Source organism: Nothobranchius furzeri, chromosome 13 (genome assembly GCF_043380555.1).
Source record: "Nothobranchius furzeri strain GRZ-AD chromosome 13, NfurGRZ-RIMD1, whole genome shotgun sequence".
Lineage (NCBI taxonomy): Eukaryota > Metazoa > Chordata > Actinopteri > Cyprinodontiformes > Nothobranchiidae > Nothobranchius > Nothobranchius furzeri.
In genome coordinates this window covers 57,524,590-57,534,921 of record NC_091753.1, presented here as the reverse complement: position 1 = coordinate 57,534,921, position 10,332 = coordinate 57,524,590, and positions in this window count along the sequence as shown.

The following is a 10,332-nucleotide window of genomic DNA, read 5'->3' as shown; positions in this document are numbered from 1 at the left end:
CGAATCGGCTTAGCAGAAAAAGTCAGCCAGAATGAAATGATTCACAGACCTGTTTCCGTCGCCAGGGGGTAGCCAAAGGGCTGAGGAAGCCTTGTGTCGTGGCTCATGAGCCGAGGCTTCTAGGACTGAATGATTCTGGCTCCCGGGTTGGTCGATGGCGTCTGTGGGGTGGAGGATGTGGTATTCCTCTATCGTGGCTTGACTTTTGGCTCCTTCAGCTGCATCCAACGTAGGATTCAGATCGCGGGTCCAAATTATCCAAAACGGAGTCGAATCAGAAAAACCGCTCCAAATTAGTTTTAACTCTTAAAGCTGCTTTCCGGAGTTTTACCCTTTCAGAAATGATGTATGATTTTTCAGAAATCCGTAAAAGTGATTATATCATCATGTACTGTGATTAAATGTAAGCAATACGTCTTTTTTTTCTTGCTAAGCACGCCCCCTGCCCCGCAGAGCTTCATTCAATAGGAAAATGAGCGCCAATTAGAACCAACCAATAGCGTTAGACTACCGCTTATTTGCTTAAAATTTAAGGAATACCTAGGTTGATGCAGAGTTGATGAACTTTTCACAGACCAGTAAGTCTCTGACATATAAATATATGAAAACACAACATGACATGAGAATAATACTCGTAAAACAGCGTGTTTTAGCTCCGTTTCTGTTTTTGGTTCTTTTTAAAACACCGGAAAGTTTTCTCTTTACCTTGCTGACAGTTTCATTTGCCAACTGCAAAACATCCTCAGAGCTGACGCTGATGGTGGCGTTACTTCCTACTCCGTTTATCCGTTGGAAGGACTCTGTTTTCCTGTGTTTTTAAAAGAACCAAAAATGAAATTAGAAACAACACCGTAGGAACATACCAAAGATGTTTAGCTCCGTTTGTCGGCTAAGAAGCACATTTATAAACAGAAACGTGAAGTCGCGATCTTAAACAAACAGAGGAATAGACTTTTTGTGTGATATGCTTGTCAGCCACTAGATGGTGCCTTCAGATAAGAGAAATACTCCGGAAAGAAGCTTTAATGCGAAAACTCGACCGGACCACCCCGACTTCCGGTTTCACGTAGAAAGTCAAAACAAAACAAACGGCGTTCTGCTGTACTTGTTTGGAGCTCTAAGGACTTGGGAACTTTGAGAGCGACATCGATTGCTAGGCCAGATGGGAAAAGCCCAGCAGAGCGATTCTCAAGGAGTCTTGGCTCTTCTTTTTTTTTGTCCGACACAAGGTTGAACTCTGGCCTCTTATAACCTTCCTTGGTCATGCCCAAATGTATTTCACTCCTTAACCACTGGATGGCACTATGTCTCTTTCAAATAACTCAATCTTCCCACCAGTGAATAGTTCGTATCACAATTTACCAAACTTATTCCAGATGAGGCATCAAAGTATTACTTTAAACAAGAAAGAACTAAATTCACGTCTTAACCCGTCGTGCAGTTCATGATAAACTTCAAAATTATGCTTCTGACTTACAAATCCTTGAACCATCAAGCTCCTCCATGTCTGTGTGAACTTGTCCATTACTACAACCCGCCGTGTGCTCTCAGGTCTGAAGATAAGCTCCTCCTAGCTGTTCCCAATGCTCGTTTAAAAAGCCGTGCAGAAAGGGCTTTCTCTGTCTGTGCACCGAAGCTGTGGAACGCATTACCACTGCTAGTGAGGCTAGCACCAACAGCTAGCATTTTTAAATCACACCTGAAAACTCACTACTTCAGCCTAGCTTATACCACATAATTATGAACCTCACTCACATCTGCACTGTTTAAAAATGGACTCCACAATTATCGACTTCCGTACTATTGAGGTTCTTTTTTAAAATGTTTTTCTAATTTTTTATTCACCCTGTGTCTCATTGATTTTTAGCTGCTATTTTGGGGAATTTTGTTGAATTTTCTCTTTATCTTTTATCTGTGTTCGACATGTTTGTATAACGCCCCTGCTAAGACGGTACGGTGTTATCCCAATAACAAACCGTGGGTAACACGGGAAGTCAAAGCTGTCCTGAACATGAAGAAGAAGGCATTTAGGAGCAAAGTGAAGGAGGAGATGAAAGCAGCAAAGCAGGAGGTGAAACGCTGCCTGAGGGAAGCAAAGGACACCTACAGGAGGAAGGTGGAGCAGAAGTTGGAGAGGAACAATATGAGAGAGGTCTGGAATGGTGTGAAAACTATAACAGGCCACAACATTAAGAAAAACACAGTGGGGGGGACTGTGGAGATGGCAAACGAACTTAACAACTTCTTCAACAGGTTTGACCAGCCCACAATCCACACACCCTCCCCCTCATTCTCACCCTCACTCTTACTACAGAGCCATCTAACCACTCTCCTACCTCCCTCGCATCCCCCCCTTCATGACACTATGACACCCCCCTTTTTCAATCATTTACCTCATAACTTCTCTCAATCATCTCCCAGTGTCACAGTGGACCAGGTCACGAGAGAATTGAGGAAACTTCGCCCCAGCAAGGCAGCAGGCCCAGATGAGGTGTGTCCCAGGATGCTTAAGGCATGTGCTACTGAACTTGGGGAGCCGCTACATCGAGTCTTCAATCTCAGCCTGCGACTGGGGAGAGTGCCCGTCCTCTGGAAGACATCCTGCATCGTTCCGGTCCCCAAAAAGAACCGGCCCAATGAGCTGAATGACTTCCGACCGGTGGCACTGACATCACATCTTATGAAGACCTTAGAGAGGCTCTTCCTCAACCTCCTCCGACCACAGGTACAACATGCCCAGGACACACTACAGTTCGCATATAAGGCGGGTGTCGGAGTGGAGGATGCCATCCTGTACCTCCTGCATAGAGCTTACTCACACCTGGATGGGGGAAAAGGCTCGGTCAGGATCCTGTTTCTTGACTTTTCCAGTGCCTTTAATACAATCCAGCCTGGTCTGCTTCAGGAAAAACTGAACAGGATGGAGGTGGACCCCTGCCTGGTCGCTTGGATCACTGACTACCTCACTAACAGACCACAGTATGTCAGGCTGAAGGACATCACGTCCGGCACTGTGGTCAGCAGCACAGGAGCACCACAGGGAACTGTGCTGTCCCCACTTCTATTCACCCTGTACACCTCTGATTTCAGCTACAACTCTGAATTATGCCATATTCAGAAGTACGCAGATGATACAGCCATCATGGGGTGTATTTGGGATGATCAGGACGCGGAGTACAGAGGTCTGGTGAGAGATTTCGTCGCATGGAGTCACTCGAATCACCTGCAACTCAACACCTTAAAGACTAAGGAACTGGTTGTGGACTTCGGGAGGTCAAGAGAGGGTCCAGTGCCGATTAAGATAGAGGGGGAGGAGGTGGAGGTGGTCACTAAGTACAAGTACCTTGGGCTGTGGATGGACAATAAACTGGACTGGTCATGCAATACAGGCCACCTGTATAAGAAAGCCCAGGGCCGACTGTACTTCCTCAGGAGGCTGAGGTCTTTTAACATCTGCAGGAAGCTCCTGAGGATGTTTTACGAGTCAGCTGTTGCTGGAGTACTTCTTTTTGCTGTGGTGTGCTGGGGGAGTGGCACAGCGAAGAAGGACACATCTAGGCTGGAGAAGCTGATCAGGAAGGCAGGCTCTGTGGTCGGCATGAAACTGGACACGTTGGTGTCAGTGGCAGAGAAAAGGACATTAAAAAAACTGCTTGACATCATGGACAATGCTGGGCATCCTCTGCACACGGCCATAAACAAACAGAAGAGTCTATTCAGTGAAAGGCTGCTTCTCCCCAAGATGAGAACTAACAGACTTAAAAACTCCTTTGTCCCACACGCCATCAGACTGTATAACTCCTCTCTGGAGGGGAGAGGGAGGAGAACCAGGAGGACAACGGAGGGGGGGACACCGAAGCTGTAGTGACTCTTCACTTCACTGTGCAATACCTCAATGCAAGTACCTTTGTTAAACAGTTAAATTGGTTTAATGGTCAACGGTGCTAAGGACGTTGATATCCGGAAGGTGCAGTTCAATTGTATTTTTATATTTATTTCTATTTTTATTATTATATAATATTTTCTGACGTTCTGTAACCTCTGTCGGTGTTGCGCTGCTTTTTTTGGAAACTGAATTTCCCGAAGGAATTCACCCGAGGGATTAATAAAGTTTATTATTATTATTATTATTATTATTATTATTATTAATTAACATTTTTAGTGTACAGCGCCTTGTTTGGTTGTAATGCCTTGTGAATGCACTTTATAAATAAAATTGGTTTGGATTGGAACCCTTTAGAAGCCATAGTTTTTTCAGTAAAATATGATTTTTTATGTCACTATTTAAAGAGCTTGTAGCTTAAATCTGGTTAGAGATAGAGGGATATTGTAAATCAAAAAAATCTTCAGTATGAGCCAAATTTTGTGATAGGAACAACTTTACTCACATAATGTGCAATATTATGACGTAATCAGGTGGCAGCCATATTGGATTGCATCACATTTGAAGATTTTTGTTGTTTTTTTATGGTTTTGTCTTATTTTCTTAGTGTTGTTATTGTTTATGATACAAAAATACATATTCATATGTAGACATATATAACTATGTATGTATATATATATTTATTACTTTATTGGTATTTTGTTATGTTTACTGCATATCAATCAAGAACACTGTTTTTGGTGCTTCAGTGTCATGAACACATTTCACTCATCCCTGCTTTGGTTTATTTTGTTTATAATATATATATATATATATATATATATATATATATATATATATATATATATATATATAATCCTCAATCTCAGGCTTTTGCACAAGCCCCATGCAGAACTGAATAAACGCTTTCATTTCTGGGACAGTTACATCGTACCAGTCATTATATCTGGAGCTAGATTTCAGTTCCCCCCCTCTTTAAATACTGGTGAGCTTATCGGTTAGTTTCAGTTGTGATGAGGGTCCAGAATTCCTCATCCAAAAAAACTGACAGAAAATCAATGTGTTCTGAATTTGACAGCTGTCTCCACAGTTTCCAACTGGCTCATCAAAATGCCTGATCCACTTGGAAAACCGTTCCTCTTCTCCCAAACTAACCCAGCCATCATCATTATTATTGTCACTGAGGCTGTGTTGGGCCACCCCCCTGCTAGCAGTGATTGTTTTTCCCACGGTTCCTCCCCTTCCTGCTGCATTTCCCGCGATTGACAACCCCAGGGCTGAATCGATCACCAGCGGAGTTTTCACCGGCCCATCACCGCCACCCCCACCCCCACCCCCCGGCACGGACCCGGTACGAGCTGCTCGAGGCCCCCATGCTACCTGTCTTTCCCCGACCCAGCGGTTTCTCCTCCTCCGGCTCCAATTCCCATGGACAAGGTAAGGGCTGGATGGGCTGCTTGTGTAGACTCCCTGTTGCTGTGCGCTGAAGCCACGCTTCTTATTACTCTTCCTCCGAATCCGAATCTGCCAGTACTACACGAAGAGCTTCGTCAGCACTGAACATTCCTCTCGGCATTGTATTTTTTTTTCTTCCAACCGCTCGCTCTCACTCGATCTGACTGCTCTGACAAGCCCTGCGGCTCTGCGACTGGTGGGCGGGGTTCAAGCGCTAAATACTCCATAAATTTGAATAGTAACACACCCATTAATGCTGCTTGGATTGAAGTTACAGGTGTCTGCCACCCTGCTGTGTAACATATTAACTGCATGAGGGCTCATTTCTGCTGCTGTGGCTTATTAAATCCAACATTGCTGCTTGTCGTAATTCTGCGACTTTGGCACTTAAAGGGTTAAAACTGGACAGTTTTACCGTTAGCATGAATTTTAACTGGAGAAACAAAAATTGGCAGAGGTTTAACATAAAAGGGAAAAACACAAAACAAGCAGTTAGGTCTGTAACTGAAAAGATTTTAAACATTTACTTGGAACTATTGATTTCTAATGTTGAACAAACCTAAAACACCTTTTGACTGTGGATAAATAGAAAATACCAGGGTCTTGATAAAGACTAAATTCAGGAACCTTCCAGAACACGCCCTGAGACGTTTACGAGTACTGAAGCCTTGGGGGGAGAGTCAGGTTTTGGCAGGTTGACAAAGAACAGACTAGTTTCTAATATCGTCCTGCATCTCCAACTGGTACAGAAGATAAAAACACGTCACTTGGTAAAATGTATGTCCCTGGGGGAAGATAGGAGCTAGCCAGCTTCAAATTCCCCCCGTTGCTGTTAAGTGTGACAGGAAAAACTTTGTGTGAACCCGACGAAAGTTAAAACTGATGATATTAAGTGTGGATTTCCGCTACATAGAGTAAAACAAAAATAAGCCGTGGCTTCTTAGGGGTACAAGAAATAACATCTGGGCTGTTTTATTACCAGCATCATTTCTTTCTGTAGCGCTGCTACTCTTTGCCAGCTGCTGGTGAAGTAAATGCCAGTGCAGCAGCGTTTGTGTGGAAGATTTAACAACTTTGCATATTTAAATAAGATTGGCTCTGGAACCAGAAAGTATGGAAGCAGACAGATTGTAAACAAAGACTTTGTCCATTTTTATCCTTCTGTAAAAGAGAAACTGACAAGCCCCCAAGACAGCAGAGGAGGAAATCTACCATGATTGTGTCGTGTTCTGTGTCCCTTTTTGTCCCCGGCTCCCTCCAGGTTTCCCTCATAGGTTTATTATTTAAGTTCCTTAGTCTCCTTTTAGTGTGTGTGTGTGTGTGTGTGTGTGTGTGTGTGTGTGTGTGTGTGTGTGTGTGTGTGTGTGTGTGTGTGTGTGTGTGTGTGTGTGTGTGTGTGTGTGTGTGTGTGTGTGTGTGTGTGTGTGTGTGTGTGTGTGTGTGTGTTCCCTTCCCTTCCCCAGTTAGGTCTGGTTTCCTCCCCTGCTTCGTTCTGCTCCTCCTCTCTGTTATTAGTTCCACCTGTACCCAATTCCCCACGCACCTGCTCCTCGTCTCCCATCACCCCAGCCCTGTGTATATAACCCTGTCTGTGTCTCCAGTGTTTGTCAGTTCATTGTCAGTGTTGTTGTTTTGTTTTTGTTTTTTTTTCTTTTCCCCTCTCCAGTAAACTGTAGGATCTGGCTCATGAGTGAGTCTTCGACTTTGGAACTTGAGATTTTTTGACCTCGAGTCCTACAGTCTTTGTTTTTGAGTTCTCATCCTAATAAAAGAATTTTTTTTATTTAAACGACCTCTCCAGTCTTGAGAACTGTGGTGTTCTGCATCTTGGGTCCAATCCTCCTGTGCTCGCAGCGTGACAGATTGAGACGTTAGTCTCAGTTCTACGAACCTTTTGATATTCCATTTCATGCAAAAGATGAAAAACAAAACCGGGAAATATCTGAACTGGAAAGATGCCAGTGTAGCCTCTGGCTGAAAGTTCAAGTTTGTAAAAAGTCAAATTTGAGATAAACGAACTGACAGGCCGCCATTATAACAGAGTGTGGGGTGGTTTATGGGCGCTCCTTAAGGTGGAGAATGAGCCATCAGCTGATCAGGTGTATTTGGGTTGAATTCCTTCAGAGGGTCATGACTTAGGTTCTCCTTTAGAACAGCTCATCCCTGGAGAGGCTGACCTGCATGGTAACATCAAGCATTTCTATTTAAGGTGGGTTTCTCCTTTTGAGACTCTCACATCATCTGCTCATTTAAATACTCTTAACTTTCTGTCCTATATTAAAACTGAGTGTTGGAAACCAACACTTAAAGCTGCATCAATCATTCCAGCCCAGCTTCTGTGGCTCCTGACCCCTCAGTCTGACGACCAGCTGTCCAGACGCTTATCAGCTCTTTCTGAAAAATAACCGACCATCATTAATTTTTCCCTCCATTCTTGTGTTTGTCTGGACTTAGAATAACTGAATAATGACCACTCATCCATCAAACGGCGGGCCTTCCAGAGAGCAGGAGGGCAGCAACTCGTTTCTGCTTTTTGAGGACGTTTAGCCACTCGATTTTACAGAACAGCAGCTGATATTCACAATGTGCTGCAGAAATGAGCTGAGAGACGAAGACGCCCGCGGTGTAATAGGAGGCATTAAAGCCTTTTCAGACATAATTGAGTTTCTGAAGTTTGGTTGAATAGACCTGCAGAAAAAAACGCTGTCACTCTGGAGTTCTCCCTAATAAATCACAGGGATCACAATTTATATTTCTTGTCTTTTCCTGCTTGTCTTGTTTTTTTGCTTCGCTCTCCTTGGCTGGTGAGAATTTCTGTTTTTTTCTTTTCCAACCGCCCATCTCTCAAGGTTTTTTCTCATCCCTCTCTTTATCACATTCCTCTCAGACGTATTCTCACGTGTGTGTGCGTGTGTGTGTGTGTGTGTGTGTTCACTAATTATCCTTTTAGACAAAGACGCACAATCACCAGTGAAACTGGGATGTTGTTATCAGCATCAAGGAGAAAAGATGGTAACCTTTCTAATAAAAACCTAATAGTTTCAAACAAATTAAACGAACAAACAAAAGGTTAGGAAACCAGTGAAACCACTTAAAGGTGCATTATGGAAGTGTGACAGCCAAAACATGTATAGAAATAATAAATGTCTTCTTCATACATTCTCCTGCAATGCCCTGGTCCTGTAGAATGAGCCCTGGCATTTTTACTGTGATTGCCTGTTTTTCTGTAAAATCACAGAAAAAGAGAGATGCTCGGGTCGAGCAGGCTGCTTCATGCGCGTTCACGCTCAGGCATCGCCCGTAGCATTTGCTATCCGTAGCTTTAGCAGCAGAGAGAGAGGCAGTGCCACTTTGTCGCTGTTCCTAACGCCTAGTGACAAAGCTAGCTACATTTCTGAGGACCCTTAGCTACTTTCTGTAGAACTTTCTTCTAGAAATTTCCTGCTAATTAGCAACAAAATAGCCATTTTCACTCCGAACCGTTCTTTGGTTTGACGTTGTTTCAGCTGTCATCAAGGATATAAACGTTACAGATACAAAGGATGTCACTGGTGCTTTAGCTCACCTAGTAAGACATTGGTCTCTCGGGCAGAAGTCCTGGATTCGATTCTGGATGTGAACATAGTTTATTTAGAGTTTCCATTAATGGTATTTTTTTTTACAGTAAGATGCCCCTATTTTTATTTGAGACTCGCCGAACGGCATTGAATTCACAGATAAAAAAGATGTGGGTTCAACTTTCATTTTGGAACAATTTTTCAAGCAAGGGAAGGGAATGATCTGAGCATGCAGGAGGACTGACCCATCATAAACCTTTGTCGCTGTGCTGAAGAGAAAGCTACAGAACCACATTATTTAATTAGCTGCATGTTCTCCTGTCCTCTGCCCTCCGGGCCACACACACACACACACACACACACAAGGGACTGTCTCAGCTGTTATTTTGATTAAGGAGTGTGCACGTACAGCATGCGCGCCTCGTGCACGAGCCTACAATTGAAGCTGCCGTTACGCTTTTGGCCTGAGGGGGCAATAGCGTGCATAAAAATTCAAAGCTCCGTAAAGTCCCTTTAAAGGTCTTTTTCACTTTGCTCTTGATTTCATGGATTTTTGAACAACTTTTGCCAAAAAAAAAAAGTTTGCTAAACAAAATTAGTTCACAAACCATTTAAAGATCGTTGCGCGTGTCTGGAACTGTAAGTTTAGTTTCAGAGTGACAGGGTTGAAGACTTTCTGACCAATGGACTGTGACTAAATTATTCAAATAAATAAGTAAGGGACGCACCGACCTTTACCGATACTGGTATCAGTATTGATAAAAGTTAACCGATACCAATGCAGTTTCCTGAAAGTGGCTTCACTGTAACTTGTCATTTCTGTTCACCTTATATTTTAGTTTTGGGATAATTTCCATTAACATATTTTATTTTTATTTACCTCATAGTATTTTCCTCTTGAAAGCAGAGAAGAAAATAAAACCTGTATTCCAATTCACTGCACTTTTTTGTGTGGTAGAAGTATCGGTATCGGTAATCTGTATCGGCGAGTACTCGGATCCATTTGTATCAGTTTGAAAAAAAAGTGGTTTCGTTGCATCCCTTAAATAAGTCATATTTAAATAAATAAGTTTTATTAAAATAAATAAGTTATATTAAAATAAATAAGTTATATTAAAATAAATAAGTTTTATTAAGATAATTATGATGTAACATAGATTTTGAAAATATAGTGACAGTGGAGAGGAAAACTCCCTTTTAACAGGAAGAAACCTCCAGAGGATCCTGGCTCAGAATAAGCAGCCATCCTCCACGACTCACTGGGGTTGGAGAAGACAGAGCACACACACACACACACACACGCACGCACGCACTCACGCACTCACACACACACACACACACACACACACACACACACACACACACACACACACCAAGCAATGTGTCTATAGTTACATTGTGATTTCTTAGTAAATATAATATTTGGTGAGAGATAAA